General features: G+C 46.2%; 1 protein-coding gene and 1 long non-coding RNA gene across 10 annotated transcripts in view; both read left to right on the plus strand.

Moving 5' to 3' along the window:
• Window positions 1-14528, plus strand: part of Rgs6 (regulator of G-protein signaling 6) — a 545511-nt gene that overhangs the window by 500652 nt on the left and 30331 nt on the right. The window lies entirely within an intron of this gene.
• 1700030I03Rik lies at window positions 4213-8064 on the plus strand. The gene is made up of 2 exons (XR_872868.2): window positions 4213-5751; window positions 7783-8064. It is a non-coding gene; the product is annotated as an RIKEN cDNA 1700030I03 gene (long non-coding RNA).

Raw genomic sequence — 14528 nt, forward strand, 5'->3', positions numbered from 1 at the left:
TTAAATGGAGACCACAGGATGAATTCGACCCTGCAGGGCCCTGTCAAGATGCTTACAGATGCTATACACAGAGAGTTCGAGTGGCTTGCCCTGCCACTACCATCCTATTTAGGATAGTCTACACTGCTATACCCATGCAAACAGTGACATAAGGCCATGACCAGTGTCCCTTGTCACTCGCTCAAGACTTCAGTCTGAAAACAGCTCCTCACCCACACCTTTTCTCCCCCATCTTGGTGTCCACTAACAGGCACGAGTGCCCATGTTGGGCAGATTTGACTCAGTCTTCACCCAATGACATCATGAGGCCCTCGTGGTCTTGGTAGCTTTGGAGTAAAATCCTTAAATCACAAGGACTCTTCCCCCCGCCCCCCGCCATATCTTTGTATATGCTCTTGAGGACAATATTGATGTGACTCCATAGGCGGGGGGGGGGGGGGTGTGGAGAAGCTCTTTGAGGAAGCCCTGTGCAGATGGCCTGAAACACATGATGATGAAGTTATAAGGTTATGAAACCTCAGAAAGAGACACTGGCCAAGCCATGATGTGCCCAGTCTCTGTGACACCCCAAGTGTTTCACCAGGGAAGGCTTGCTCTAGCATTTCCTCATGGAAACTCTTGAACATAAATGAGGGGAAAGAACAAAAACACAAACCTTTATGAACCTCAATATCCAACCTCAAGGGCCATGAGTATGTGACCAATCTCCTCTTTGCTGTGTCCCCGCCTACACTTTTACCTGCTGACCAGTTAAGACAGTACCCTTTTTTGTTTTAACATTGCCACAATACCATTGTCACGATTTAATAAAGTGTCCATAGCTCCTTAATACCGTCAGACAAGTGTATGTACTTTTAACAGTCCCATAAATAATTTTTAAAACACCATTTAAAACCAGATTCCAAATAAGGGCTGCATAGTGCTATAAACCAACATGTGTGTTCTTAAAGTATACTTTAATTCTCTTTCTCCCCTCCCCAACCCCTGTGCATATTTGATGAGGTCAGGCCACCCTGCCCCCTTCCCTTCATCCCCTCCTCCCTCCTCTGTGGATATTTGACAACGTTGAATGTTTCATCCTCTGAAAGCTTCAGTCTGGGTCTTTCTGGCGATGGCCCTGTGGTGCCACACAACATGTTCCTCTGTCGCCCACATTTCCTATCAATTGGGTGTTCAATTTTGACATTTAATTAGGTTTCACTTTGACTTGTGGACTTTATTGTGCTGCCCTGTCACAAGGCATGCAATGATGTGTGTGTGTGTGTGTGTGTGTGTGTGTGTGTGTGTGTGTGTGTGTGTCCTGTCACAAGGCATGCATGCAGTGATGTCTACGTGTATGTGTGTCTGTTCTGTCACAAGGCATGCAATAATGTCTATATGTCTTTGTGTGTGTGTGTCTGTCTCTCTCTTTTTCTCTCTCTTTCTCCGTGTATGTGTCTGTGTCTAGCTGTGTGTGTGTGTGTCTGTCTGTCTGTCTGTCTGTCCGGTCACAAGGCATGGCAGTGATGTCAATGTGTGTATGTCTGTCTGTTCTGTCACAAGGCATGCAATGATGTCTGTCTGTGTGTGTGTGTGTCTGTCTCTCTTTTTCTCTCTCTCCGTGTATGTGTATATGTCTGTGTCTGTCTATCTGTGTGTGTGTGTGTGTCTTTGTGTGTGTGTGTCTGTCTTTCTCTTTTTCTCTCTTTCTCCGTGTATGTGTATATGTCTGTCTGTCTATCTGTGTGTGTGTGTTTGTGTATGTGTGTCTGTGTGTTTGTGTGTGTCTGAGTGTGTGTTTGTGTGTGTGTTTGTGTGTGTGTCTGTGTGTTTGTGTGTGTGTGTGTCTGTGTGTGTCTGTGTGTTTGTGTATGTCTGTGTGTTTGTGTGTGTGTGTTTGTGTGTGTGTGTGCCTGTGTATGTGTGTGTGTGTCTGTGTATGTGTATGTGTGTGTGTGTGTGTCTGTGTGTCTGTGGTGTGTGTGTCTGTGATATCTTAGCCATTTTCGGTGTTTCTTGCTGAACTCCATTAGTTAACTGGGGTAGTGAAATCATGACGTCCTCATTTTAGCCTTCGTTCCTTGTAGATGAGCTGCAAGGCTTCCAACAGGAGGGATTCCTCTCAACTGCCCCTCCATTACCTACTATTACAGTCCATGTAAGAAGGGCAGGAGAACATTTGATTCTTTCTTTGTTGCTGGTTTCCAGCACAGTGAGTGACCTGGTATCATCCTCATTTGGTGACTGATGGGAGTTTTTGTTTTGTTTTCAGTGTCTTTTAAACTCATGAGTTTTGAACACATTTAATATGTTTTATGATCTATTTTACTGATTTTTTTTTATTGACGCATGAGTTTTTAACCATGTTTAGCCAGTTGATTCCTTCTGATATAACCGCATCAATCTTTGCTGTCATCCAAATAGCAAGGAAACTCCAAGCTTCTGTGGTCTGTCCTGGATCTGGAAGAAGCCATGTCGCTAAGGACCCCCAATTCTTCTTAGTAGCAAATGCTTAGTGCTCATGGTCCCTGGGTTGTTTGTTTCTCAGTATTTTCAGTGGACAAGCTAGGAAATAAATTGTAATGTATAATAAGGATACATTTAGCTGAACACATTTGTAAAGCCAGCAATTGGGAAGCTGAAGTAGGGAGATAGTTGAGCGTTTGAGGCCATCCCACCTCCCCCACCCCATCTCGTGTATGTGTGTGCGTGTGTGTGTGTGTGTGTGTGTGTGTGCATGTGTGTGTGTACGTGTGCATGTGTGCGTGTGCGCGTGTGCTTGTGCGTGTGCATGTGTGTGTGCATTGGCACTTTCAGTTTAGGTATAGAATTGCAGGCAGTTCTCCTAGGCCTCTTCTTTCTTACCGCCATTTCTCCTCCCTTTATGCTCAGAATCTGGGCCTCAAAACCCCGCAGAGGAAGTGTTACTCACATAACTGTTACTCACTCATCTGCTTTCTCCTATTTCTCCAGCATAGTCTGAGGGCCAGGCTCAGACAATGTGATCACAGCCTGTGATTAACCACTACGTAGTTGTCCATGGTATAGAGGCACCATGGTTTGCTTAACAAGTCCTGCCCTCCTAGATGCATGTGTTCTTCCTTATCCAAGGGATACTTGATAAGAGAACTTGAAAAATATGTACGTGATGCCTTGCTAAGATACTGAATACCTGGCCTTCGTGAGTACAGGTTCTGTGTGATCTTTCAGGTACTTCTAAATGCATTATGACCCAGGCAAGCCTGTGAGGTAGACTAGACAGGAAGATGTATCTAGACCTAACTTGTATAAATTTAAATAAATCTCTCTTCCTAAGCCTGTTCCCATTCTTAGCCTTTTCTCTGTTACTCACATAGAAGTGTGTTTCCACATATAATAACACACTCGTCCTAACAGCCTCTCTTTGGGAATGTCATCTAATGTTCTGGCTAGTTTTATGTCAAACTTGACACAAGCTAGAATCATTTAGGAAGAGGAAACCTCAAGTTGAGAAAATGCCCCTACCAGATAGACCTTTTTATTTTTAATTGATTGATGATTGACATGGAGGACCCAGCCCGCAGCCCGTTGTGGGTGGGGTCATCCCAGGCACATGAGCCTGGGGTGTATGAGGAAGCAGGGTGAGCAAACAATGGGAAGCAAGCCAGTAAGCTGCAGAGCTCCACGGTGTGTGCTTCCTTTCCTGCCTCTAAGTTCTTGCCCTGAGTTCCTGCCCTGTCTTCCCTTCGTGATGGAGTGTGCTCTGAGAGACGTAAGATGAAACTAACCATCTTCCTCCCCAGGTGACTTTGGTCACAGTGTTCTATCCCAGTAATTGAAACAATAGCCAAGACACCAAAATTCCTTAAGTCTTCCTTTCCTCTCCTGTAGAGCGGAGATCTAGCAGAACTTCCACCTGGGGTGAGAGGTGACAGAATGAAAAGAGGCAGATGACCACAGTGACTGGCCCACAGAAAGAAAAAGAAAACATTTACTATTTCATTTTCCTAATGGCATTAACGTGCTTTGTTCTTTTATGCTAAGTACACTTGACAAGTTTCACAGATTTGCATATGTTAGCACACAGAGATAACCCCTCTTTCAGTATGCAGATGTCCCTTGGCTTGTGATGGGTTATACTCCAACCAACTTACCATAAGTTGAAAATAGCATGAAGTCAAAAGATGCATTTAATACACTTCGCTGACCCAGTGTCCAGGCTAGGTGCCGTGGAACACGGGTGAACATTTGGTTTTCCCCTCTTGGGATCCTGGGGCTGAGCTATGGCTGCAGCTTGTGTGCTATGGCTGTAGCTTGGGCCCCTGCTACCCAGCATTAGGAAAGATCACTTGTCATTGGGGTCAGGCTCGGAGATGATCAAAGCTCAACATGTAGTTTGTATGAGATCCGTGTAGCTTTCGCACAACTTTGAAGTTGAAAAAAAAATGTAAATCAGATTATCCCTCAGAACTACGGTCACCCCTCAGGAGCCACCTGTACCTTCCTTCCTCGGTGTGTTAGGTCTGCTCAGGCTGTAGGATGTGACACAATGTCAGACTGGGTGACCGAGGGAGTGTTTGGTCTTCTGGGTCCTGAAGCTGGGAACACTGGGGATTACGTGACTACAGACGAGTTTTCTGGTCCTGACCTTCATCCTGGCTTCAGGAGAGCCACCATTTGGCTGTGTCCCAACCTTCAAGTAGAGAAAGCTCTTTGGCGTCTTCATTTTATCAGAACCCCAACGGCATCATGACCTCATCTAAACAGCATTGTATCCCAAAGGCTTCATCCCCATCCAACACCATGATGTGGGGAGGCAGGCCTTCAAGGGCATGAGCTCTGGAGGGATACAAACTTAGTCCATAAACAGGGTGATTATGAAAATAAGGTGACTCTTTTACATTAAATGAGAGAGCAGTTAGAGAGTTAAACTTTTCATGTGAAGGTCTAGATAATATAAACTTTAGGTTTGTGGAACACAGGGTCTGTGTCACAATGGTGATGTCACAATGGAAAGAAAATTAAAAGACCAGATGGCTGTGGCTGTGTCCCCAAAAGTGTGTGTGTTGACAATGAAATTCAACTCATAATTTTTCACACACACACATACACAAAACCGTAATTGTTTTAACTATTAAAAACTAAATCCCTAGATCATGAGCTAGATTTGAGCCTCAGGCTATATCAATTTGAACCAAGCAAGATGGCAGGAAAGTCACCGAAAAGCTCCACTGGAGCAGAAAGAGAGAGGGTCAGACATGACGACGCTGCAGCTTCCAAGCTAAGTTAGAAAGACTCCACTACGGTTTGGTCACAGCGACACTGTGACTAATCTCTGAGGACATTTTTGTGTCAGCATGGAGTGGCCCCGTCAGGGACCAAGCCTGCAGTGCGGTAGCCACAGCCTTCCTTACCACCCCAGTCACCTGCACCAAGCAGACTGTTACAGCTTCAAAGCTTCAAGAAACAGAAATGAGGTTAAAAGTCATTATGGCCCGCAAGGACTATGGATGACCTCTTCCAACATGCCGGCCAGACGTTTCCAACCCATCCCTTCCTGGATTAGAGTTTTAGCGCTGAAGGCTTATCTGGCTCCCTGAGACCCGGAGAATCTTAAGTCCCAGAGGCCAGGGCACAGACCTGATCTAAATGGAGATGACGACCCGTATGCCCTTCGAAACACCCTGCTTTGAGACAGAAATTCTGTCAGGCTACCACCATGGGTCCTGAGCTAGTGACCCACCAACGTGAAAGAAAGCAAATGCTGGTGGCTATCAGGCTGAGTGAAGAGAGGTAGGCTTGAGTGTCGCAGCTCCGGTTTTGTTTTTCATTTGACCACACTCGGTAGAGTAAGGCTTATTCCTCGTGCTTGCTTCCTGGGAGGGTTTCACAGGGCACTCTACCAGCATGGGTCCAGCGTTCGCTGATGCATTTGGCTCTTTTGACAAATTGAGCTGAGATCAAACCTTCCATAAAGGCCTGTGGGCTGTGGCTGAAGCCCTCAGCTGTTTTCTGTGTTGTTCCTATTTTATAGATTGGAGAGTGGAGTGTGTGATGGTCTATGGGCTGTTTTTAAGGGCTGGGTTTCTCTGCTCTCAACTATAGGGCATCAGTGAACCTACACTGTTCTTCACTTGCACTGAGGTCTTGGGCAAGGTCCTTGTCTCTTATACCTCAGCCTCCTCATCTCTAAAATGAAGATGCTGTCTCTCCACAGCCTATTAAGTTGGATTTTAGAAAAATCAGATGAGCTAAAAAGCTTTGGAAATTCTTTTAAAAAGATTAAAAGTGCTGTAGATTTGCAAGTGTGACCTCACAAATAATAATGATTTGAGTATTCCTTGGGGCCTTATAAATCTAAGATAAGATCAAATAAGTAATCCCCAGGAGGCACACTGGCTCAGTCCTCTAATTCCAACACTGGGGAGGTAGAGGCAGGTGGTTTTCTGTGAGTTCAAGGCCAGCTTCAGCTGCACACTGTCTCAAATAAACAAAGCAATTCTGTCAACAGCATTGCTCTGGCAGGAAAATCGTGTAATGGCCAGAAGCAAGCTGCATGGTTCATGCCTACAGTCACTGCACTTGGAAGGCTGAGCAGAAAGGCCGACACGAGTTTGAAGTCAGCCTGAGATATGTAGTGAGTTTTAGCCTGGCCTGGCCTATATAATGGTACCCCGTTTTAATAAAACAAAGAAACCAAAATGGGGGGGGGGTCCTTGGGTGTCCAGCGACAGGACTTGAGCATGCTTACCCTAGAGCTCTCGTCCAGGAAAACACTGGAAAGGGTAAATCATGTTGTGATCAGAAGGCTGGCGTTGGACGGAGGTCTGAATGGTGGGGACTGCTCTTAGCACATTGCCAGCAGGTCTGGAAGAAGATAAGTCAGAGGACGATACAAAGCTAAGGTTCCCTTTGTTTCTTCTGTGAGCCTCTGCAGGCTCTGAAAGATAACAGAAGTCCAGTGACCAAGTCCAATGTCCATGTAGCTTGGTTTTAAAGCTCAGAGTAGCCCAGGATGGCCCAAGCACAGTGTCTCTAGGTCATTAGATCATTTATTTGTCTAGTCACCATGTATTGATTTTGTGACCATCCATCCTCCATTTGAGTTGGGAAACCTTGACCTCTGTGGGATGACCCCTATGATGAAATTAAACAGGAAACAGGAGGTCTGAGTGGCTCACAGCCTTAAGACAGAGCTGGCCTCAAACTGCATCGTTCTTTACAAATGGAACAAACCAGTCACTGAGATCGAGTTGGTGTGGAAATCTGTCCATCAAGTGGATTGACAGTTGAATGGAGCAGAGCAGCCTTCCCTGTAGGCTTTATAGCACGTATTTCCTACCTTGCCTTCTTAGCTGTCCAAGCTCCACTGCTGCCCTGACCTATGTGTAATGCTGAGGCTCTCACCTCTGCCCTGTAGCTGGAGTGTCTAGGAACAGGATTTTTCTTTTCCTTTTATAAGTGCCTAACAGCACTAGGATACCGCTCTGTGTCAAGTTCAAGTATTTCAAAAGCAGCTGTCATGCTAGGCACAGTGGCTTCTCCCTATTATCAGAGGGAAAAAATGTAAAAAAAAGAAGAAAAAAAATCACTTCAAGTCTGAGACCAGTCTGACATACAGAGCAAGTTCTGGACTGACCAGGGACAGCAAGCAGACAAACCAACCAACCAATGTTCTTGAATTGTAATACTCTTAGCTTTGCCTATCACAGTAAAGCAGAGGGTACAATTTGTCTCTTAGCTTTAAACTTCAAAGAGCTTTGGGGAAGCAACCATAGTAATCAATAAGGACCAGCTGAATTATGTTTCTAATTTTAATTTCAGCGAAACTTGGAATATTCACTATGCGCCAGATGTTTGAGGTGCTAGAAATCAGCAGCTGTATAGGCAGATCCCGTCTTGGAAAGAGCCCTCAATCTAATTGACCGAATCTCTCTGCAGTCCCCATCCATTCCTGGAATGGTTGAAGACTTTAAGACCAGAATGAGACCTGGGTGATGAAAGATACCATCTGAACTACACCCGTCTTGAGCAGACTGGAAGCCTCTAGCCAAAGTGTCTATGACTATGGAAATGTAGATGTTTAAGATCAGTGTGATGAAGGAATGCAAGCTGTCTTGCCTTTGTTTTGTTTAAAAGCCAAAGTGTTGGGGAATAAGGTTTCCCAAGAAGTCCTCTTAGCCTAGGCGAGGCTGTCCATCTTTGTTACGGTGATATCCAAGTGGCATTGTAGGCCTACTTCCTTGTCCACTGTGTGCCACACTGTCACTGTCTTTACTGAGGATTCCCACCACAGCTTGCTTCAGAGGTTACTCACTGTATTCTGTGGGTGGTGTTATTTTTAGGGAGACAAACAGCAGAGGGAGGGATGAATTCGCAAAGAACAAATCAGTTGTGTGTGAGCCAGTTCTGTTTATTACCAGGCGTTCCTGGAGAGAAGAAAGCAAAGAGTTAAACTCCAGAATGTCTTTGTTGTTTATTCTCTGCATAGATTTCTAAGTACCAAACCCTTAAAGAGGGAAGGAAAAACAGTTTTCTTCTGTGCGACTAACATTCAGGGAGGTGGAAGGGAATATTTGAAGCTATGTTTGTTACTCTTATCTCAGAGCAGGCATAGAACAGCATTAAAATCCTGTGCCTCTGGGCAGTTGAGTTGTATCTGTGCGATGCCAGGCAGGGTAAAGGCAATGGATCATTTTCTCTCAGACTCATATATGACTTTTGAATGATCTCTGATGTGGAAACAAGGGACCCTGGGGTCTGTTAGACAGCCCAAGAAATCCAAACGGATCTTGTCATTTCAGATCCACATGGTCTTAAAACCGTCATTCAAAGCTGCATCCCTGGGACTAAAGATGTAGCTAACTGCTGGAGAACTGGCCTAGAAGGCACATGGGAGGACCAGGGTTCAGTCCCCAGTACTGCAAGAATCCAAAGGACAGCTACAAAGCTGGCCTGACCAGTCTCTGCTCCTCACTGTCCGTCACCAAGGCTCCTCTCCTCCTCGCTTGCTGAGCAGACACTGAGCTGTGATCCACGTCCTGACCTTCCCACCACAGCATGTTCTGTCCTATTGGACCCATACTGAAAAGATCTAATTTTCCTTAGGCTTCATCTGGCCATGCCTAAAGCTTAAAGATCTCTGGTTAAAGATGAGTCTCCAGAAATCCAGACTGGCACCTCAGAGGTGCGTTGTCTGTGACCTGCTCTTACATGCCTGAGCCTGGGCCTTTGCTATGGCCGTTGCTAACCACGGTGATGATGGATGGCTCTCAGAAGGGAATGGTGAGAAGTGACTATACCCAACATTAGGATGACTCAGACTTTAAGACTTGAGGAGGAAGGCCCACCCCTCTTCCACTCCTCCCCAACCCTCTCACACCCCTTCACCTACTCATAGAGGAGCACACTGCATCTTAGCCTAGAGACACTGGGCCCCTTTGAACCCAACTTCCAGCCAGTGAAAAGACAAAAGCCTTTGAAGATCAGCCCATGAAGATGGGTGGAGCACGGCCTATGGGTTCAAATGATGGCTTTATCCCTGCGTGAGACATCCCACCTGGTATAGTGTCAGTAGTCTTGTCTGTAAAATGGGGCTATTTAACCTCTATTTCACGACTAAGTGTGGCTAAACTCTGTCCCCCGGTCCCCTTTGCTCCAAGCCTCTCCTTTTCTCTGGAATCCTCCCTCTACCTTCTGTCTCTGCCACACCGCCTCCTACACTCGCAATCGCACCACAAGTTTATCATTATTACTTGGCGTGTATAATCATTTTGCAGTGCTTCTCCTCTGCTTCTGCACTGGAAGTATGATTGACGGGGCTAGAAGCGGGCCAAGTGGGGACTTGAATCCAAGCCTTTGGCTCTGGGCCCAGTTCCCCCTCCCCTGCCCCCTATACACATCGCATCCTGCCCCTCATTTTCCTTCGAGGGACCTGACAGCTCCCCAAGTATGGCTATTATAGGAATGGAGGGTCACAATGGGGCACGTGCACCTGCAGAAAGAAAAATAGGACACTTGAAAAATCACAAGGAGGGCTCTTGGCCGCTATGCACATTCCAACCGAGTGGTTTCCACTCCAGAAAGATGCTCTTCTGCTGGGAGGTGAGGTCTGTGCTGTTTTAGGAGGCTGCAGCTCAGAAGAAGATAGGACAGTATTCTTAAGAGGTTCAGCTACTCCGGTATGCTTTGAGCCCAAGGCCTTGGACACTCATCTGACTACCTCCCCACCCACCTACACACACACCTCTCCTCAGAGTCCCAGTGTTTTGTCTAAAAAACAAAGGATGTTTCCAAATGAGGGCTCTCACAGCAAAATATTGATTCGGAGCAGGTGTGGTCAGGAGACAGCATGTATTGCTTGCTTACCCCAGCTCTTGTGTTTCCTAGACCCTTGCTGACCCTTTGCCAGCCTTCCTGCTTCTGTCTCAGTATCCCAGGCAAGCAGAGGACCCATTGGCAGAGCAGCCAGGGCCAGGAAGGGACAAGGAAGGAGATGTGTGTCAGCAGAGGGACATCTCTGAGCACTGTCAACCACTAAAGGGGTTCAAGTCCTTCCTACCACTGGAAAGTGTGTGGCGAAGACATCTGTGTGGTTTAGGTCCTAAAATTGTGGTTTCTTAATATAGATAGAGCCATTCTTGTTGTCCCTCCTGGAGCTGTCTGGGGGGCAGGTATGGCCATGTGGCTCTGCCTTTTTGTGGTCAGCCTTCATCTCCATAATATATAGAGGGAGATGGGGGAGGGGCAGGTAGTTGATAAGCAGAAGAGAAGGAAGGAAAGTCAGGGCAAGATGAGAAGACAAGGGAAGGCAAAAGAAGAAAGGAACAGGCTTTTTCTCGAGCCCTGTTTCTTCACCCAGGACTTGGCTGGGCTCTCCAGTGGTTCCCTTGTAGTTTGCGGATGCTAGATATACATTTCCCTTAGGACCAGTTGTCGGCAGAATGGTGCAAACACACCAGAAACCCTCATAAATCAGCAGAGGTCACTGCCAAGAGCTTTGGACACTTGCTGTCCCTGGCGGTGATAAACTCATTGCATTTGGGAAATGGCCAGAGACCCCGAGTCTGATCTTAATTCTCATTCCCAGAAAAATCTCAGCTCTGGGTTCACCCACCCCCTGTTTACTGTCTTTGTGTTTCCTAGACAAAACTGGAAGGAACACGCTTTCCTGACATCAAAGGCAACATTTCTTTGTCTTGGGGAGGAGGAACAGGACAAGGGAGTCACCGAATCCCTAGCCTGTGGGAAAGCCAGGTTCCGTCCAGAAAGAACCTGGAGCCATGGCCCCCCATTGGGGGCCTGGGAGATCTCCAGAGTGTCAAAGGCCTGCTTTTGTCAGACCTGAATGATAGGAACACTCTTGTCCCCCAACCCCCCACCCCACCCCACCGTGTGTGTGTGTGTGTGTGTGTGTGTGTGTGTGTGTGTGTGTGTGTGTCCATGTAGGGTGATTTGAGGCATCGTGATGTCAATCAACAGTGAGCAGCAGGACTGGTGGGAACACCCCCTTCCAGCCAGTCTGCTCTCACTGACTACTTTCCCCCAAACAGTCCTTACCTGGGTATATGACTTCGTAGCTGACCACTTAGGGAAGGTAATAGCAGTGTTTCTGCTTTTCCCTGAACACACACTGATGCGTGCCCTGGAGAATGAGTCACTGCAGGCTGCTTGCCCTGGGATGTCCTGCCTGCTCTGCCAGATCATACTCTGCAGCTCTTTCCCTTCAGCAACATTTGGGCAGACCCTCCTGCCTTGAAGAGGCATTTTCTGGTAGATGGGACACCTTTCCCCACCCAGTAAGATCAGCTCAGCCCCAGACACACCCATGCATAGCAGCTGTTTTTGGACCCCGTTGCAACCTTAGCTCAAACAGCTCTGCGAATCTTGGTGAAAAAGTCTGTCTTGTCTATAGATTCTAAGCTATATGGCAACAAAGCTCTCTTTGTCTTCTTCAGACTACCACCTCATGATGTCAGGTTCAGTACCTGGTACCTACTAGATGCTCAACAAATAGCTAGTGACAGAAGCCATGATTAAACATTTAAACACCTGCCTTTTCCTGCCCTACTTCAGTCGGCAAGATCTTTTTTTGCTAATGAACCAAGATTTTCCTGACTGCAATGAGGAAATTGGAATTAAGCAGAACAGGGTTGAAGTTTGTGGTTGAGGCCAGAAGAGCCAGGCTAGGGGAGGTCTCCTTGGACTTTGTAGAGAAGAGGAGGGTGGTCACGAAGCATTACATAGTCAGCATTTAGATTCCTGGGAGAAGCCAGAAGCAGCAGAGATGCATTGTCTTAAAGGGACAGGCCTTGGGGGGTGACTCAGATGCCACCTGACTGGGATGATGCTTGATAAGAAAAAAAGATAAGGAAGAAAGGATGAAAAGTCAGGAAGTCACCACCACTCAGAGTTAATATTTGCCCCTCTGATTTTAATAGGAGAGCAATGTAGACATCACACAGGAACAAAGAGCAATGGTACTCCTGGGTCTGGGGCCGAGGAGGATGTTTGAGCTCAGAGGTTCCCAGCCCTATGTGGAGTGTGCGGTCCTTACTCTCCTTCCCTACAGAATAAGGAAGCAGATGCTTAGGGCAAACATAAACTAAAGCAAGCCCAGAGCCTGCAAACTTGAACATTAAACTCAAGCAAGCATATTAATGAACCAAGACACTGTGTGGTTTTTGTTTCTGTATCAAACTGCTTGAGGATGGGTATTCCACAGAGTAGAAAATTTTATTTAGTTCCGTTTTAGAACCTGAAACTCTAAGATCAGGCAAGCCTATCTGTTGGGAGCGCTGGTGAGGGCCTTTCGACTGTGTGTCAATATGGCAGGGAGTGTGTGTGAGGAGAGAGCCCACGGTGAGAGTGGCTGAGAGGGAGGCAGAAACCCAACCTTTTTCTTCTTGTCACAACTTGTTCTTTCAGACACTAACTGGGCTCTGAACATCCAAACCATCCACAGCACAGTATAATCAACTAAATGTCTTGATGCTGTGATGGACAGGGTGCATAGCTAAAAGATGAAGACACACTGCGCACCATCATCTGGAGACTTAAACTGGGGGGACTGCGTATCTCTGTGAGGTTTTCAGGAAAACCTTTCACAGTAAAGTCAATAAAGCTTTGAGAACACACGAAGTCTCTGCGGCAGCCACTGTTTAATTTCCCCACATCCCATGCCGTGGGTCCATTTTTATTGGATGCCATCTCACCAATACAGTGTTTTGGAAATACAGGGCATCTTGGGAAGACCAAGACTGATCCCAGGGTCCTTTGGGGTCCAACTGAGGACGAGCCACAGTGATTCCTCATGTAACCAGAATATTTTCTGTTTCTTCCTTTGGCTTCCACTGTTCATAACTGACAAGTAAAAAGCCATTTATTTTCATGATATAAACATGATATTTTGTCACATATACATACTGTAAAAATGCCAGAATCAAGTAAATTAACATACATATCATTCCACATACTTGGGGTTTCTTATTAAAATTATTCAAATTGAAATTTCAAAATTACCAGGTACTTTATCCCACCACAGTGCACTATAGATACCCTGAGCTTACTCCTCCTGTCTGAATAAAGTGTTTCCTCTGTGCCCCAGCATCCCTCAGCCTCCCTCCCCTGAGCCCGTCGTCCACAGCAGCTGTTGTCCACTCTCTCTGCTTGTGTGAGTGTGATATGTTAGCGTCCACATGGAAGGAGTCAGGCAGTGTTTGTTACTCTGTGCCTGGCTTATTTCATTACACCTAGGTTCATCTACACCATGGTAAATAGTGGCTTTCCTGCTCGGGGCTCAAGAGTATCCACTGTGGGGGTGAGGTGGGGGGAATGGAGGGGTATGTGTATAATGTGTGTGTGTGTAGTGTGTATGTAGTGTGTGTATGTGTGGTATGTGTAATGGTGTGTGTGTATGTGTATATGTGGCATATGTGTATAGTGTGTGTGTTTGTGTATGTTTATGTGGTGTGTTTGTGATGTATGTATGTGGTGGGGGGAGGTATGTGTATTTATGTGCAACTATGTGGTGTGTATGTGCATTGTATGTGTGGTATGTATATGTGTGTACATGTATTATATGTATGTACATGTGTGGTATGCTTGTGTGTGTGGTGTGTATATGTGTGATATGTGTGTATGTGGTATGTGTGTATGTATGCGATGTGTGTATGTGTGGTATGTGTGTCTATGTGTGCATGTGTGTGTGATATATGTGGGAGTGTATTGTGTGGTGTTTGTGGTGTATGTGTGGGGAGGCCATGTATAAAATATATTTCTCACGTTTTCTTTATCCATTCATGAGTTGGTAGACACCTCGGTTAATTCTATGCCTTGGCTATGTGCCTTTTATGCTGGATAGGGAAGAGTCTTGGCACGGCTTAGTCATTGTTCCAGGATTTCCAGGATTCTCTAGCCAGGCTACAAAAAAAAAAAAAAAAAAAAAAAAAAAAAAAAAAAAAGCCAGTTCCCCTCCCCCATCCCCAGGCCTGGAAAAGAGGTCTCAGCAGTTAAGAGGACTGGACTGGATGCTTTCCTAGAGAGCCTGGGTTTGACTCTCAGCACTCACA

Source organism: Mus musculus, chromosome 12, assembly GCF_000001635.26.
Source record: "Mus musculus strain C57BL/6J chromosome 12, GRCm38.p6 C57BL/6J".
NCBI classification, from domain to species: Eukaryota; Metazoa; Chordata; class Mammalia; order Rodentia; family Muridae; genus Mus; species Mus musculus.